The sequence below is a fragment of the Cryptomeria japonica genome, unplaced genomic scaffold (genome assembly GCF_030272615.1).
Source record: "Cryptomeria japonica unplaced genomic scaffold, Sugi_1.0 HiC_scaffold_127, whole genome shotgun sequence".
Lineage (NCBI taxonomy): Eukaryota > Viridiplantae > Streptophyta > Pinopsida > Cupressales > Cupressaceae > Cryptomeria > Cryptomeria japonica.
The window spans coordinates 292,501-310,000 of NW_026728949.1; the positions used below are offsets into that span (position 1 = coordinate 292,501).

Sequence of the window (17,500 nt, forward strand, 5' to 3'; positions counted from 1 at the left end):
CACGAAGTCCGAGCCCGGTTTGCCCCGGGTGCGCACCTCGCGTGCACCTTCGCCGGGGTGAGCACCTTGGTGTGCAGACCTTGGTTGGGTTGCGCGCCCTGGTGCGCACCAAGGAGCGCTCTGAAGTGTGCTCCAAGGTGCGGCGTGCACGAAGTCGGAGCCCGGTTTGCCCCGGGTGTGCACCTCGGGTGCGCACCTCGCGTGCACCTTCGCTGCGGTGGGCACCTTGGCTGGGTTGCGCGCCTTGGTGGGCACCATGCAGTGCACGAAGTCGGAGCCCGGATTGCCCCGGGCGCGCACCTCCGCCAGGGTGGGCACCTTGGTGCGCACAACTTGCCTGGGCTGCGCACCAGGAAGGGCTCAAGATGGCACCCGCGTTCCGTTTTTTTCACTATCTTTCAGAACGGAAATTTTAAAATCTCGTTTTTTTTTGCCTTTTCTGGAAATTAGTGAAGGCAGCGCATCAAAGGTGCGCAACGCTGGTGCGAACCTGGGAGCGCTCCGATGTGTGCTCCAAGGTGCGGCGTGCACGAAGTCGGACCCCGGTTTGCCCCGGGTGCGCACCTCGCGTGCACCTTGGTGCGCACACCTTGGCTGGGTTGCGCGCCCTGGTGGGCACCATGGTGCGCACCAAGGAGCGCTCCGAAGTGTGCTCCAAGGTGCGGCGTGCACGAAGTCGGAGCCCGGTTTGCCCCGGGTGCGCACCTCGCGTGCACCTTCGCCGCGGTGGGCACCATGGCGTGCACGAAGTCGGAGCCCGGTTTGCCCCGGGTGCGCACCTCGCGTGCACCTTCGCCGGGGTGGGCACCTTGGTGTGCAGACCTTGGCTGGGTTGCGCGCCCTGGTGGGCACCATGGTGCGCACCAAGGAGCGCTCCGAAGTGTGCTCCAAGGTGCGGCCTGCACGAAGTCGGAGCCCGGTTTGCCCCGGGTGTGCACCTCGGGTGGGCACCTTGGTGCGCATGCCTTGCCTGGGCTGCGCACCAGGGCGGGCTCAAGATGGCACCCGCGTTCCTTTTTTTTCACTATCTTTCAAAACGGAAATTTTAAAATCTCATTTTTTTTTGCCTTTTTCTGGAAATTAGTGAAGGCAGCGCATCAAAGGTGCGCACCTCGCTGCCCACCACGGTGCGCAACGCCGGTGGGCACCCGGGAGTGCTTCGAAGTGTGCTCCAAGGTGCTGCGTGCACGTTGTCGGAGCCCGGTTTGCCCCGGGTGCGCACCTCGCGTGCACCTTCGTCGGGGTGGGCACCTTGGCTGGGTTTGCCCCGGCTGCGCTCCGAAGCGGGGTTATTGGAGCGCCGCCTCTTTTTTTGTCGGAGCGTTTGGTGGGGTTTCTCGCATTGGCTCTTCCGAGGCCCGGTTGCCACCCTGGCGCGCACGAAGTCGGAAGTAGGGTTAATTGCCCGGGTGCGCACCTTTGCCAGGGTGGGCACCTTACCTGGGCTGCGCACCAGGGCGGGCTCAAGATGGCACGCGCGTTCCGTTTTTTTCACTATCTTTCAAAACGGAAATTTTAAAATCTCCTTTTTTTTTTGCCTTTTCTGGAAATTAGTGAAGGCAGCGCATCAAAGGTGCGCACCTCGCTGCCCACCTTGGTGTGCTCTGAGGTGCGCACCCGGGAGCGCTACGAAGTGTGCTCCAAGGTGCGGCGTGCACGTTGTCGGAGCCCGGTTTGCCCCGGGTGCGCACCTCGCCTGCACCTTGGCCGGGGTGGGCACCTTGGCTGGGTTTGCCCAGGGTGCGCTCCGAAGCGGGGTTACTGGAGCGCCCCCTCTTTTTTTGTCAGAGCGTTTGGTGGGGTTTCTCGCATTGGCTCTTCCCAGGCCCGGTTGTTGGGTGCGCTCCCACCCTGGCGCGCGCGAAGTTGGAAGTTGGGTTAATTGCCCGGGCGCGCACCTTCGCCAGGGTGGGCACCTTGGTGCGCACACCTTGGCTGGGCTGCGCACCAGGGCGGGCTCAAGATGGCACCAGCATTCCCTTTTTCTCACTATCTTTCAAAACGGAAATTTTAAAATCTCGTTTTTTTTTTGCCTTTTATGGAAATTAGTGAAGGCATCGCATCAAAGGTGCGCACCTCGCTGCCCACCTTGGTGTGCTCCGAGGTGCCCACCACGGTGCGCAACGCCGGTGCGAACCCGGGAGCGCCCCGATGTGTGCTCCAAGGTGCGGCGTGCACGAAGTCGGACCCCGGTTTGCCCCGGGTGCGCACCTCGCGTGCACCTTGGTGCGCACACCTTGGCTGGGTTGCGCGGCCTGGTGGGCACCATGGTGCGCACCAAGGAGCGCTCCGAAGTGTGCTCCAAGGTGCGGCGTGCACGAAGTCGGAGCCCGGTTTGCCCCGGGTACGCACCTCGCGTGCACCTTCGCCGGGGTGGGCACCTCGGCTGGGTTGCGCGCCCTGGTGCGCACCAAGGAGCGCTCCGAAGTGTGCTCCAAGGTGCGGCGTGCACGAAGTCGGAGCCCGGTTTGCCCCGGGTGCGCACCTTCGCCGCGGTGCGCACCATGGCGTGCACGAAGTCGGAGCCCGGTTTGCCCCGGGTGCGCACCTCGCGTGCACCTTCGGCGGGGTTGCGCGCCCTGGTGGGCACCATGGTGCGCACCAAGGAGCGCTCCGAAGTGTGCTCCAAGGTGCGGCGTGCACGAAGTCGGAGCCCGGTTTGCCCCGGGTGCGCACCTCGCGTGCACCTTCGGCGGGGTTGCGCGCCCTGGTGGGCACCATGGTGCGCACCAAGGAGCGCTCCGAAGTGTGCTCCAAGGTGCGGCGTGCACGAAGTCGGAGCCCGGTTTGCCCCGGGTGCGCACCTCGCGTGCACCTTCGCCGCGGTGGGCACCATGGCGTGCACGAAGTCGGAGCCCGGTTTGCCCCGGGTGCGCACCTCGCGTGCACCTTCACCGGGGTGGGCACCTCGGCTGGGTTGCGCGCCCTGGTGCGCACCAAGGAGCGCTCCGAAGTGTGCTCCAAGGTGCGGCGTGCACGAAGTCGGAGCCCGGTTTGCCCCGGGTGCGCACCTCGCGTGCACCTTCGCCAGGGTGGGCACCTCGGTGCGCACACCTTCTCAATGTTTTCTTGCCTTTTCTGGAAATTGGTGAAGGCAGCGCATCAAAGGTGCGCACCTCGGTGTGCTCCGAGGTGCGAACCCGAGAGCGCTCCGAGGTGCCCACGAAGTCGAAAGTCGGGTTAATTGCATTGTTTTCCCCGGGTGCGCTCCGAGGTGCGCAACATCGGCGCGCACCAAGGAGGGCTCCGAAGTGTGCTCCAAGGTGCGCACGATGGCGTGCACCTCTGGTGCGCACGATTCGGAGCTCGGTTTGACCGGGGTGCGCACACCTTGGCTGGGTTGCGCACCTTTTGTGCGCTCCAAGGTGCGCACGAAGTCGGAGCTCGGTTTGCCCCGGGTGCGCACCTTCGCCAGGGTGCGCACCTTGATGCGCACGCCTTGGCTGGGCTGCGCACCTTGGTGGGCGCCATGGTGCGCACCTTTCGTGCGCTCCAAGGTGCGCACGAAGTCGGAGCTCGGTTTGCCCCGGGTGCGCACCTTGGTGGGCGCCATGGTGCACTCCGAGGTGCCCAAGATTGGTGCGCACCAAGGAGCGCTCCGAAGTGCGCTCCAAGGTGCGCGCGAAGTCGAAAGTTGGGTTAATTGTCCGGTTTGCCTCGGGTGCGCACCTTGCGTGCACCTTCGCCAGGGTGGGCTGGGCTGCGCACACCTTGGCACCCGCGTTTCCTTCATTTTAAATTTTTTTTTTTTACAATCTCTCAAGTGGGAAATTCTATAATCTCAACTTTTTTTGCCTTTTCAGGAAACTTTTGAATGGAGCGCATCATTGGTGCGCTCCGAAGTGTGCTCCAAAGCTCTCTCCAGCTGCGTGCACCTGCCCCGGCCGCGCACCCGGCCCCGCCCAGCTTCGCTCACCTGTCCCGGGCGTCTGGTGCGGAACCTTAGAGTAAGAAACATCACCGTGCACCTTGGCCAACGTGCGCGACTCGACCGAGCGCGCACTGGCCGAGGTGCACACCGATTTCACCTGGGTGCGCGCGCAGCACCTCGGGCGCACCGGGGTGCGCGCACAACGCCCGGGTTGCACCGTGGCCTGTGTGCTCGGGGCGCCTCGGGTGCGCGCTCGGTGTCGCCCCCCGCGCGCGCGGTAGTGCGGGCAGCGCACCCCGGCCCGGCCCGGCCCCGACGAGAACGCAAACGGGCAAAAGGTTTATTCAAATAGCATTGCGACGCCCGGCGAAAAACTAAAAAAGGGTGCAACACCGGGACTTCCCGGGAGGTCACCCATCCCAGTACTACTCCGGCCCAAGCGCGCTTAACTGCGGAGTTCTGATGGGATCCGGTGCACTAACGCTGGTATGATCGCACCCGTTATGAGCTTGTCGCAGTGTGTACTTAGCAAACCGCGACCCACGTGCGAATCCACCCCGGCCACCCACCCCCGTCGAGGTGCACACCCTCCCTCGCGAAGTGCGCCCCGTTCGCCAAGTGTGAGCCCTGCCCGGGTGCGCGCACCTTGCTAGGGCGTCGGGTGTGCACCCGGCCCGGCCTACGTGCGTGCACCTGGAGGGGGCGTCGTGTGCGTGCAGTGTCCCGTCTGCAACGCGGTGCCCACACACCACCTCGGGCGCAACGACCTGCGCTCACATGTGGGCCGAGTGCACCTTGGTGCATGTTCGGGGCGCCTCGGGTGCACGCTCGATCTTGCCCCGGTGCACCAAGGCGCTCGGTTTGCCCCGGGTGCGCACTTGGTGCAAGGTGGGCACCCAAAATAGGGATCAAGCACCAAAACACAAGTTTCGGGATGCAAAATGGGACCCAAGGACCACAAATGCGTTCCAAGACCCATGATGGGTCCACGAGAACAAAAATGTGTTCCGAGACTTAATAAACAAATATTGGGTTTTAGGAGAAGAAACATGCTCTGATGCCCAAAACGAGAATCGACCCCGAAAAGGCCACAGGCCAAAAGTGGGATGCGAGACAAAAAAAAATGGGACCCGAGGACCAAAATTGGGTTCCCAGGTCGAAGACAGGGCAACCGGACAAGAAACGACCTCTAAGGCTCGAAATGAGTCCCGACGACTAAAACTTGACAAGAAGCACCCATCAGGCACCCAACTCGACACCCATGGGATGCCGACCCACCCGGGCTTCCACCTAGCACACCTTGGCACCCACCCACCCTCGCACCCAACCTCGCACCCAACTTAGCACCTTTGAACCCACATTGGCACTCACCCTGACCCTGGCACCTTGGAACCCACATTGGCACTCACCTTGACCCTGGCACCCACCTTTGCACTCACCTTGGGACCCACCCTGGCTCCCACCTCGGCACCCACCCAGACACCCACCTTGGTTCCTTGGCACCCACCTTGGATCCTTGGCACCCACCCCGACACCCACCTTGGCACGCAACTTGGCTACTTGCCACCCACCTTGGCTCCTTGACGCCCACCCCGACAACCACCCCGTGACCTACCCTGGCTAGGGTTGGTGCACACCCACCCTGGTGCCCACCTTGGCACCCACCCTATGACCCACCTTGGCACGCACCTTAGTACCCACCCCGTTACCCACCCTAGGACCCACCCCGTGACCCACCTTGGCCAGGGTGGGTGCACCCACCCTGGTGCCCACCTTGGCACCCACCCATCCTAGCACCCAGCCTGTGACCGGGCTTGGAACCCAACCTTGCACCCGCACCCGTCTTGGCCAGTGTGGGTGCGCACCCATCCTGGCACCCACGTTGTGACACACCCTTTAACCCACGCACCCTAGCACCCACGTTGGCACCCACCTTGGAACCCAACCTAGCAACTTGGCACCCACCCCGTGACCCACCTTGGCATCCACCATAGCAGTCGCCGACTTGGCACCCACCTCGGCACCCACCTTGACACTTGTGGACCCACCTTGCCACTCACCCTAGCATCGACCCATCCTAGCACCCACCCTGGCACCTTTGCACCCTAGCACTCACCCATCCTAGCACCTAACCTGTGACCCACCTTGACACTCACCCTCGCACCCACCTTGGAACCCAACCTAGCACCCACCCACCCTGACACCAACCCTAGCACCTACCCACCCTTGCACCCACCCTGTGACCCATCTTGGCACCCACCCATCCTACCACTCAACCTATCACCCACCTTCTCACCCACCTTGGCATCCACCTTAGCACCCACCCACACTGGCACCTTGGCACCCACCTCGGGCAAGGTGGGTGCACACCCACCCTGGCACCCAATTTAGAACCCACCGAGCATGTTACCCACCTTGGCACCCACATTGCAGCCCACCCTAGTACCCACCCTATGACCCACATTGGCATCCACACCCTAGCACCCAGGCACCTCGACACCCGCCTTGACACCCACCCTAGCACTGAACCTGTGACCCACCTTGGAACTCACCCTAGAACCCACCCACCCTGTGAACCACCTTGGCATCCACCTTAGCACCCACCCACCTTGGCACCCACTCTAGCACTCACCCATCCTAACACCCAACTTGTTACCCACCTTGGCACCCGCCCTCGCGTCCACCTTGAAACCCACCCTAGCACCCACCCACGCAGGAGCCCACCTTGGCACCCAACCTAACACCCACGCATCCTGGCACCCAACTTGTGACCCACCTTGGAACCCACCCTAGTACCCACCTTTGAACCCACTATATCACCAACCCACCTTGGCACCCACCCTATGACCCTCTTTGGAATCCACCCTAGCACGCACCCACCCTGGCACCCACCATGGAGCGCACCCTAGCACCCACCCACCTCGGCACGCACCTCAACACCCACCTTGGTGTGCGCACTGCGCCAACCTCTCAAAGACCCTATGTGGTGCGCTCCAAAGTGTACACCTTTGGTGCGCTCCAAGGTGCGCACCTTTGGTGCACACCGAGGTGCACACCAAAGTGTGCACCGAGGTGAGCACCAAAGTGCACTCCAGGGTGCACACCAAGGCGTGCACCTTTGGTGCGGTCAATGCAAACGAATTCGGAAGTTGGGGTCGATGTCCTAATCGCTGCTGCAGACTACACGTATGAGAATCGGACAAATAGCTTTATATAGGGGAGGTGTTGCGTTTGATGGGTCGACTCCCCTGGTTGTGTGCACTGCACCAACTTCAAAGACCCTGTCTTGTTTAAGAAGTCAAAAGTTGGGGTGGATGTCCTAATCATTGCTGCAGTCTACGCATGTATGAGAATCAGACAAATAGCTTATATAGGGGAGGTGTTGCATTCGGTGGGTTGACTCCCCTGGTTGTGCGCACTGCGCCAACCTCAAAGACCCCGCATAGCAGAAGAAGTCGGAAGTCGGATTTTGGTGAGCACCAAGGCGTGCACCTTTGGTGCGGTCAACGCAGACGAATTCAGAAGTTGGGGTGGATGTCCTAATCGTTGTTGCAGGCTACACATGTATGAGAATCAGACAAATAGCTTATATAGGGGAGGTGTTGGGTTTGATGGGTCAACTCCCTTGGTTGTGCGCATTACGCCAACCTCAAAGACCTTGTTTTCGTTAAGAAGTCAAAAGTTGGGGTCAATGTCCTAATGGCTCCTGCAGGCTACACATGTATGAGAATCGGACAAATAGCTTATATAGGGGAGGTGTTGGGTTTGATGGGTCGACTCCCCTGGTTGTGCGCATTACGTCAACCTCAAAGACCTTGTTTTCGTTAAGAAGTCAAAAGTTGGGGTCGATGTCCTAATTGCTCCTGTAGACTACACATGTATGAGAATCAGACAAATAGCTTATATAGGGGAGGTGTTGGGTTTGATGGGTTGACTCCCCTAGTTGTTCGCATTACACCAACCTCAAAGACCTTGTTTTCGTTTAGAAGCCGAAAGTTGGGGTCGATGTCCTAATTGCTCCTGCAGGCTACGCATGTATGAGAATCAGACAAATAGCTTATATAGGGGAGGTGTTGGGTTTGATGGGTCGACTCCCCTGGTTGTGCGCATTGCGCCAACCTCAAAGACCCTGCATTGCGGATGAAGTCGAAAGTCAGAGTTTGGTGTGCTACAAGGTGTGGTCGAAGGTGCTCACCTAGGTGTGCACCTTTGGAGCACAGGAAAAGTGCCCTCCAAAAGTGCGCACCTTTGGAGTGCACAAAAGTGCCCTCCAAAAGTGCGCACCTTTGGAGCGCAGAAAAGTGCCCTCCAAAAAGTGCCCTCCAAAAGTGCGCACCTTTGGAGCGCAGAAAAGTGCCCTCCAAAAAGTGCCCTCCAAAAGTGCGCACCTTTGGAGCGCAGAAAAGTGCCCTCCAAAAAGTGCCCTCCAAAAGTGCGCACCTTTGGAGCGCAGAAAAGTGCCCTCCAAAAGTGCGCACCTTTGGAGCGCAGAAAAGTGCCCTCCAAAAAGTGCCCTCCAAAAGTGCGCACCTTTGGAGCGCAGAAAAGTGCCCTCCAAAAAGTGCCCTCCAAAAGTGCGCACCTTTGGAGCGCAGAAAAGTGCCCTCCAAAAAGTGCCCTCCAAAAGTGCGCACCTTTGGAGCGCAGAAAAGTGCCCTCCAAAAAGTGCCCTCCAAAAGTGCGCACCTTTGGAGCGCAGAAAAGTGCCCTCCAAAAAGTGCCCTCCAAAAGTGCGCACCTTTGGAGCGCAGAAAAGTGCCCTCCAAAAGTGCGCACCTTTGGAGCGCACAAAAGTGCCCTCCAAAAGTGCGCACTTTTGGTGCGCACCAAGGCGCTGGTTCGGTCGTTGCAGGCGAGTTCGGAAGTTGGGGTCGATGTCCTGAGCGGAGGTGCAAACTACACAGGTGTCGGAATCGGACAAATAGCTTATATAGGGGAGGTGTATGCTTCGATGGGTCGACTCCCCAGGTTGAGCGCACCGCGCCAACCTCAAAGACCCTACGGTATGGATGAAGTCGGAAGTTGGGTCCGATGACCAATTCGATTAGTAGGTATGCTCATGAGGTCGGAATTTGGGTCCGATGACCTGCCATGTGCAGGAAGGCGAATGTTGACACTGTGCGTTGCAAGGTGCACACCAAGGCGCTGGTGCGGTCTTTTTAGTCGAGTTCGGAAGTTGGGGTCGATGTCCTGATCGGAGGTGCAAGCTACACAGGTGTGGGAATCGGACAAATAGCTTATATAGGGGAGGTGTATGCTTCGTTGGGTCGACTCCCCGGGTTGAGCGCACCGCGCCAACCTCAAAGACCCTACGGTATGGATGAAGTCGGAAGTTGGGTCCGATGACCGATTCGATATGTAGGCATACTCGCGAGGTCGGAATTTGGGTCCGATGACCTGCCACGTGCAGGAAGGCGAATGTTGGCACTGTGCGTTGCAAGGTGCGCACCAAGGCGCTGGTTCGGTCGTTGGAGGCGAGTTCGGAAGTTGGGGTCGATGTCTTGATCGGAGGTGCAAACTACACAGGTGTGGGAATCGGACAAATAGCTTATATAGGGGAGGTGTATGCTTCGTTGGGTCGACTCCCCGGGTTGAGCGCACCGCGCCAACCTCAAAGACCCTACGGTATGGATGAAGTCGGAAGTTGGGTCCGATGACCGATTCGATATGTAGGCATACTCGCGAGGTCGGAATTTGGGTCCGATGACCTGCCATGTGCAGGAAGGCGAATGTTGGGACTGTGCGTCGCAAGGTGCGCACCAAGGCGCTGGTGCCGTCGTTGCAGTCGAGTTCGGAAGTTGGGGTCGATGTCCTGGTCAGAGGTGCAAACTACACAGGTGTGGGAATCGGACAAATAGCTTATATAGGGGAGGTGTATGCTTCGATGGGTCGACTCCCTGGGTTGAGCGCACCGCGCCAACCTCAAAGACCCTACAGTATGGATGAAGTCGGAAGTTGGGTCCGATGACCGATTCGATACGTAGGCATATTGGCGAGGTCTGAATTTGTGTCCGATGACCTGCCATGCGCAGGAAGGCGGAATTTGGGTCCGATGACCGAGTTGATGGCGTGCCATGCGCAGAAAGGCGGAATTTGGGTCCGATGACCGAGTTGATGTTGATGGCCCGCCATGCACAGGAAGGCGGAATTTGGGTCCGATGACCGATTTGAAGGCGTGCCATACGCAAAAAGGCGGAGTTTGGGTCCGATGACCGAGTTGATATTGATGGCCCGCCATGCGCAGGAAGGCGGAATTTGGGTCCGATGACCTGACATACGCATGGAGTCCGACTCGGGGGCCGATGTTCGATTCGATGACTTGCATTGTGGGTAAAGTCGGAAGTTGTGGTCTTTGACCCGATTCGATGACCAGACTTCGGCTGCTTGAGAATCGGACAAATAACTTATATAGGGGAGGTAGTGTTCTCGAGCATCCTCCCCCCGTGCCCGTTTATGTCGATTGATGCTGGTGCTCGACTGGTTGGAGCGCTCGGATGCAAAAATCTTGCACCAGGATTTATCGATTGTGATGGACACGGCAAGTCTCCTGATTGCTATGCAGGAGCTCATCGTGAATCTCTATGCGGCCTTGGTATGGACTCGACCTGCGGAATGGTTCGGCAATGGTAGTCGCTCCAACACGTCCTTGCAATGGCCACAGAGGTGATTCGACTAGAGCTCCAGTCTAGCTTTTGGGTTGCTTGGCGGACTGGTATAGCCGCGATCGAGTTCCGGCCATGAACGTTTTAGATAGCTCTTGGGCTTTCTGGGACGGAAGTCGGAAGTTTGGGCTGTTGTCCGATTTGATGACCATTCTTCGGATGTGTGAGAATCGGACAAATAACTTATATAGGGGACTGTGTTGTCTCACGCAGCCCCCTCCGTGCCCCTCTATCTCGACCGATGTTGGTGCTTGAAAGGGTTGGGATCGCTCGGATTTATAAACGTGCACCACCATTTGTCGAGTGTGAGGGACGCGGCAGGTCTCCTAAATGCTATGCGGGCGCTCTCTGAGAATCTCTATCCGGCCTCGACACAGACTAGTCTTGCTGAATGGTTTGGCACTGGTAGTCGATCCAACACGTCGTTGTTGTGGCCGCCTAGGCGATTCGATTCGAGCCCCCGTCTAGCTTTTGGGTTGCTTGGCGGATTTTGCCCTATCCGCAAGTGAGCTCGGTCCCTAAACGTTCGAGAAACCCGATTGCTATGCGCCGACTCTCTTTCTTGCGAGCCTCCATCTAGCTTTTGGGTCTCTACGGAACGGAAGTCGGAATCTGGGACCGTTGTTTGATTCGACGAGGCAGACTACGGTTGTGCGAGAATCGGACAAATAACTTATATAGGGGAGGTGTTGACTGGAGCATTCTCCCCCGTGCCCCTCTAACTCGACCAATGCTGGCGCTCGAACGGTGGTAGCGCTCGGATTTTCATTGAGCGCCAGCATTGGTCGATTTAGAGGGGCATGCGAGATTCCCGAATGCTATGCGAGGGCTCTAACGGAAATGTCTATTGGTTTCGGTATGGATGCAATTGCGAGTGGTTCGGCAAAGGTAGTCGTTCCGATGCGTCCATGTCGTGGCCAAATCGATAATTCGATTTGAGCCCTCGTATAGCATTTGGGTCTCTCGATGTGATTCCGCATTCCAGTCCCTTTGGGCACTGCTTGAGCCGCATCCCAGGGGGTTCCCTTCCCAATAATCTGCCTCGCAACCCGATTGCTATGCGGTGAGGCTCCTCGGCCGCCTCGGAACTATCTGTGTATCAGACGCATCGCGGGATAAGGGGTTGGCAACGGTAGTCGCCCCAAGCGCGTCCGATGCTTGGACCATTCCGAGGCGGCCCTGAAGCCTCTTCCGTCTAGCCGTTGGGTCCTTCTCGCCGCATCCCTCGCCTCGCACCCCGATTGCTATGCGGTGAGGCTCCTCGGCCGCCTCGGAACTATCTGTGTATCGGACGCGTCGCGGGATAAGGGGTTGTCACTGGTAGTCGCCCCAAGCGCGTCCGATGCTTGGACCATTCCGAGGCGGCCCTGAAGCCTCTTCCGTCTAGCCGTTGGGTCCTTCTCGCCGCATCCCTCGCCTCGCACCCCGATTGCTATGCGGTGAGGCTCCTCGGCCGCCTCGGAACTATCTGTGTATCGGACGCGTCGCGGGATAAGGGGTTGTCATTGGTAGTCGCCCCAAGCGCGTCCGATGCTTGGACCATTCCGAGGCGGCCCTGAAGCCTCTTCCGTCTAGCCGTTGGGTCCTTCTCGCCGCATCCCTCGCCTCGCACCCCGATTGCTATGCGGTGAGGCTCCTCGGCCGCCTCGGAACTATCTGTGTATCGGACGCGTCGCGGGATAAGGGGTTGTCACTGGTAGTCGCCCCAAGCGCGTCCGATGCTTGGACCATTCCGAGGCGGCCCTGAAGCCTCTTCCGTCTAGCCGTTGGGTCCTTCTCGCCGCATCCCTCGCCTCGCACCCCGATTGCTATGCGGTGAGGCTCCTCGGCCGCCTCGGAACTATCTGTGTATCGGACGCGTCGCGGGATAAGGGGTTGTCACTGGTAGTCGCCCCAAGCGCGTTCGATGCTTGGACCATTCCGAGGCGGCCCTGAAGCCTCTTCCGTCTAGCCGTTGGGTCCTTCTCGCCGCATCCCTCGCCTCGCACCCCGATTGCTATGCGGTGAGGCTCCTCGGCCGCCTTGGAACTATCTGTGTATCGGACGCGTCGCGGGATAAGGGGTTGTCACTGGTAGTCGCCCCAAGCGCGTCCGATGCTTAGACCATTCCGAGGCGGACCCGAAGCCTCTTCCGTCTAGCCGTTGGGTCCTTCTCGCCGCATCCTTCGCCTCGCACCCCGATTGCTATGCGGTGAGGCTCCTCGGCCGCCTCGGAACTATCTGTGTATCGGACGCGTCGCGGGATAAGGGGTTGTCACTGGTAGTCGCCCCAAGCGCGTCCGATGCTTGGACCATTCCGAGGCGGACCCGAAGCCTCTTCCGTCTAGCCGTTGGGTCCTTCTCGCCGCATCCCTCGCCTCGCACCCCGATTGCTATGCGGTGAGGCTCCTCGGCCGCCTTGGAACTATCTGTGTATCGGACGCGTCGCGGGATAAGGGGTTGTCACTGGTAGTCGCCCCAAGCGCGTCCGATGCTTGGACCATTCCGAGGCGGACCCGAAGCCTCTTCCGTCTAGCCGTTGGGTCCTTCTCGCCGCATCCCTCGCCTCGCACCCCGATTGCTATGCGGTGAGGCTCCTCGGCCGCCTTGGAACTATCTGTGTATCGGACGCGTCGCGGGATAAGGGGTTGTCACTGGTAGTCGCCCCAAGCGCGTCCGATGCTTGGACCATTCCGAGGCGGACCCGAAGCCTCTTCCGTCTAGCCGTTGGGTCCTTCTCGCCGCATCCCTCGCCTCGCACCCCGATTGCTATGCGGTGAGGCTCCTCGGCCGCCTTGGAACTATCTGTGTATCGGACGCGTCGCGGGATAAGGGGTTGTCACTGGTAGTCGCCCCAAGCGCGTCCGATGCTTGGACCATTCCGAGGCGGCCCCGAAGCCTCTTCCGTGTAGCCGTTGGGTCCTTCTCGCCGCATCCCTCGCCTCGCACCCCGATTGCTATGCGGTGAGGCTCCTCGGCCGCCTTGGAACTATCTGTGTATCGGACGCGTCGCGGGATAAGGGGTTGTCACTGGTAGTCGCCCCAAGCGCGTCCGATGCTTGGACCATTCCGAGGCGGCCCCGAAGCCTCTTCCGTGTAGCCGTTGGGTCCTTCTCGCCGCATCCCTCGCCTCGCACCCCGATTGCTATGCGGTGAGGCTCCTCGGCCGCCTTGGAACTATCTGTGTATCGGACGCGTCGCGGGATAAGGGGTTGTCACTGGTAGTCGCCCCAAGCGCGTCCGATGCTTGGACCATTCCGAGGCGGACCTGAAGCCTCTTCCCTCTAGCCGTTGGGGCTTTCTCGCCGCATCCCTCGCCTCGCACCCTGATTGCTATGCTGTGAGGCTCCTCGGCCGCCTTGGAACTATCTGTGTATCGGACGCATCGCGGGATAAGGGGTTGGCAGTGGTAGTCGCCCCAAGCGCATCCGATGCTTGGACCATTCCGAGGCGGCCCTGCAGCCTCTTCCGTCTAGCCGTTGGGGCCATCTCGCCGCATCCCCCACCTCGCACCACGATTGCTATGCGGTGAGGCTCCTTGGCCGCCTCGGAACTATCTGTGTATCGGACGCATCGCGGGATAAGGGGTTGTCACTGGTAGTCGCCCCAAGCGCGTCCGATGCTTGGACTATTCCGAGGCGGCCCTGCAGCCTCTTCCGTCTAGCCGTTGGGGCCATCTCGCTGCATCCCCCACCTCCTCGGCCGCCTCGGAACTATCTGTGTATCGGACGCATCGCGGGATAAGGGGTTGGCAGTGGTAGTCGCCCCAAGCGCGTCCGATGCTTGGACTATTCCGAGGCAGCCCTGCAGCCTCTTCCGTCTAGCCTTTGGGGCCATCTCGCCGCATCCCTCGCCTCGCACCCCGATTGCTATGCGGTGAGGCTCCTCGGCCGCCTGGGAACTATCTTCGTATCGGACGCATCGCGGGATAAGGGGTTGTCACTGGTAGTCGCCCCAAGCGCGTCCGATGCTTGGACTATTCCGAGGCGGCCCTGTGGCCTCTTCCGTCTAGCCGTTGGGGCCATCTCGCCGCATCCCCCACCTCGCACCCCGATTGCTATGCGGTGAGGCTCTTCGGCCGCCTTGGAACTATCTTCGTATCGGACGCATTGCGGGATAAGGGGTTGTCACTGGTAGTGGCCCCAAGCGCGTCCGATGCTTGGACTATTCCGAGGCGGCCCTGCAGCCTCTTCCGTCTAGCCGTTGGGGCCATCTCGCCGCATCCCCCACCTCGCACCCCGATTGCTATGCGGTGAGGCTCCTCGGCCGCCTTGGAACTATCTTCGTATCGGACGCATCGCGGGATAAGGGGTTGTCACTGGTAGTCGCCCCAAGCGCGTCCGATGCTTGGACTATTCCGACGCGGCCCTGTGGCCTCTTCCGTCTAGCCGTTGGGGCCATCTCGCCGCATCCCCCACCTCGCACCCCGATTGCTATGCGGTGAGGCTCCTCGGCCGCCTTGGAACCATCTTCGTATCGGACGCATCGCGGGATAGGGGGCTGTCACTGGTAGTCGCCCCAAGCGTGTCCGATGCTTGGACCATTCCTAGGCGGCCCTGAAGCCTCTTCCGTCTAGCTGTTGGGGCCTTCCCGCCCCATCCCTCGCCTCGCACCCCCGATTGCTATGCGGTGAGGCTCCTCGGCCGCCTTGGAACCATCTGTGTATCGGACGCATCGCGGGATAAGGGGTTGGCACTGGCAGTCGCCCCAAGCGCGTCCGATGCTTGGACCATTCCGAGGTGGCCCTGAAGCCTCTTCCGTCTAGCCGTTGGGGCCTTCCCGCCCCATCCCTCGCCTCGCACCCCGATTGATATGCGGTGAGGCTCCTCGGCCGCCTTGGAACTATCTGTGTATCGGACGCATCGCGGGATAAGGGGTTGGCACTGGTAGTCGTCCCAATCGCATCCGATGCTTGGACCATTCCGAGGCGGCCCTGCAGCCTCTTCCGTTTAGCCGTCGGGGCCTTCCCGCCGCATCCCTCGCCTCGCATCCCGATTCCTATGCGGTGAGTCTTCTCGGCCGCCGCGGAACTATACCTGTTATTGCTACTGCATCCTTCGGCTGGTAACCTCCTCTGCCGCCTTGGAACGTTCTCTTTGTCGGACGCGTCGCGAGATAAGGGGTTGGCACTGGTAGTCGCCCCAAGCGCGCCCGATGCATAGACCGCTCCGAGTCGACCTTGCTTTCAGCCTCTCACATGCATAGACCTCTCTGAGTCGACCCTGCAGCCTCTCACGTTTAGCCTTTGGAATCTCGCCTCACAACATGATTGCTATCCTTGATGCATCCCTTGCCTCGAGCCCTGATTGCTTTCTTGGCTGCATCCCTCCTCTCCTCACAGCCCGGTTGTCATCACTGCTTCATCCGTCGCTTCATGCATTCTGGCTGCTGGGCCCTTCCCACCGCACACCTCGATTGCTATCTCTTCTGCATCACACACCCCGATTGCTATCTCTGCTACATCCCTCGGCTCTCACTTCTGCATCCTTCGCCTCACACCTCGATTGCTATCAATGCTGCATCCGTAACCTCACACCCCGATTGCTATGCGGGGAGGCTCCTTGGCCGCCTTGGAAATTTCTGTGTGTCGGACGCACCGCGGGATAAGGGGTTGGCACTGGTAGTCGCCCCAAGTGCGCCCGATTCTTAGACCGCTTCGAGGTGACCTCGTAGCCTCTTTCGTCCAGGCTTCCTGCCTTCAACGCCCTTTTTACACCTCGATTGCTATGCGCGGGCTCGTTGGCGTCTATCACCTCTCTGCGAAGAGTGGCACGATGATTGTTGGGGTAAATCGTAGCAGTCCGATCTCTGGCCTTGGGCCATTGTGAGGGCTGATCGATTTCCTGTGCGCATCTCGTGTTCGCCCAGTAACAGACTCGACGACTTGTAATCGGTCTTGTTCCCGATTGTTCCTGGAGGTAGTCTTCGGAACTCTTGGATTTGACCTGTCACTCGAACTGTCCTCTTCCGAGGATGCTTGTGTGTGTGTGCTTGTGCCATTTCCTTGGCGGTATTAACGAGATATTAAAGAGCGGAGTGAGCGCCTCGCCCAGCTATGTTTGGGGCTCTCACTCCCTTACCCGGTGTGCGACCGCTTTGCACGTAGGTTGCGGAGCATCGCGACTCTTTCGATGTTTGGCGGTTGTCTTCCGGTGATGCGTTGGTCCCGAAGTGCACGTTACTAGCATTTCTGCCATTGTTCTCGATCTTTGGCACGTTCCTTCGTTGCAATTGGATATATATCTCCGTTTATACGCGCAGGCTTCTCCCGCCTATTCAGCGCTGTCCCACTCTCAGCACTCTCGTGGTCTCCTTGGCTTCTCTCTCCCGTGAGCGAGCTCTCTTCTCGAGTCTTTTCCATGTCCCATGGAGGTTGCCTTGCGAAATTCGGGCACACAAACGTGACCGGATAAGAGCGGAATTGCCTATGAGGAGAAGCTCACCTTAGGGAGCAGCAATGCCGAGTGTTTCGACAGAGGGTAGAGGGGGCGTTGTTTGGGCGGTTGCACAAAAGAGTGCTACGTTTGCACTGAAGGTTGCTTCTTCGTCTCCGACGAACTCTTCGAGGCAAAAAAGCTTGTTTACGGGGTCGAGGTGGGACTGTTCGTGCGAGTTGCGCCACCAAAAGTGCGTAGGGGGCATATACCTGGGAAATGGATGTCTCTGAGTGGCCTTACTCGGTCGCGTGCACGGTGCATTCTCTAACGGCAGGACTGTCGCGAGCATGTGCGGTTCGGATGTTTTCGGGTAAAGGGTTCCGTACGGGATGTTCTTCCCAGGCTCCTGTGAACCGAGACTCTGCATCGTCATGCTCCGGCTCCCGTGGGTGCTTCATGCCTCGTCGAGCTGTTTGTCGTGGACGATTAAGGCCGAGGCCTTCCTTCGAGAGGGGAATTGTTCAGGCTGGTCGAGGCGGGATTGTTCGTGCGGGGTGCACCACCAAAAGTGCGTAGGGGGCATATGCCTGGGAAATGGATGTCTCTGAGTG

General features: G+C 59.7%; 1 non-coding gene across 1 annotated transcript; it reads right to left on the bottom strand.

Moving 5' to 3' along the window:
- Positions 1-4,252: 4,252 nt before the first annotated feature.
- On the bottom strand, positions 4,253-4,371 carry LOC131865950 (5S ribosomal RNA). The gene has a single exon (XR_009364585.1). It is a non-coding gene; the product is annotated as a 5S ribosomal RNA (ribosomal RNA).
- Positions 4,372-17,500: the final 13,129 nt, after the last annotated feature.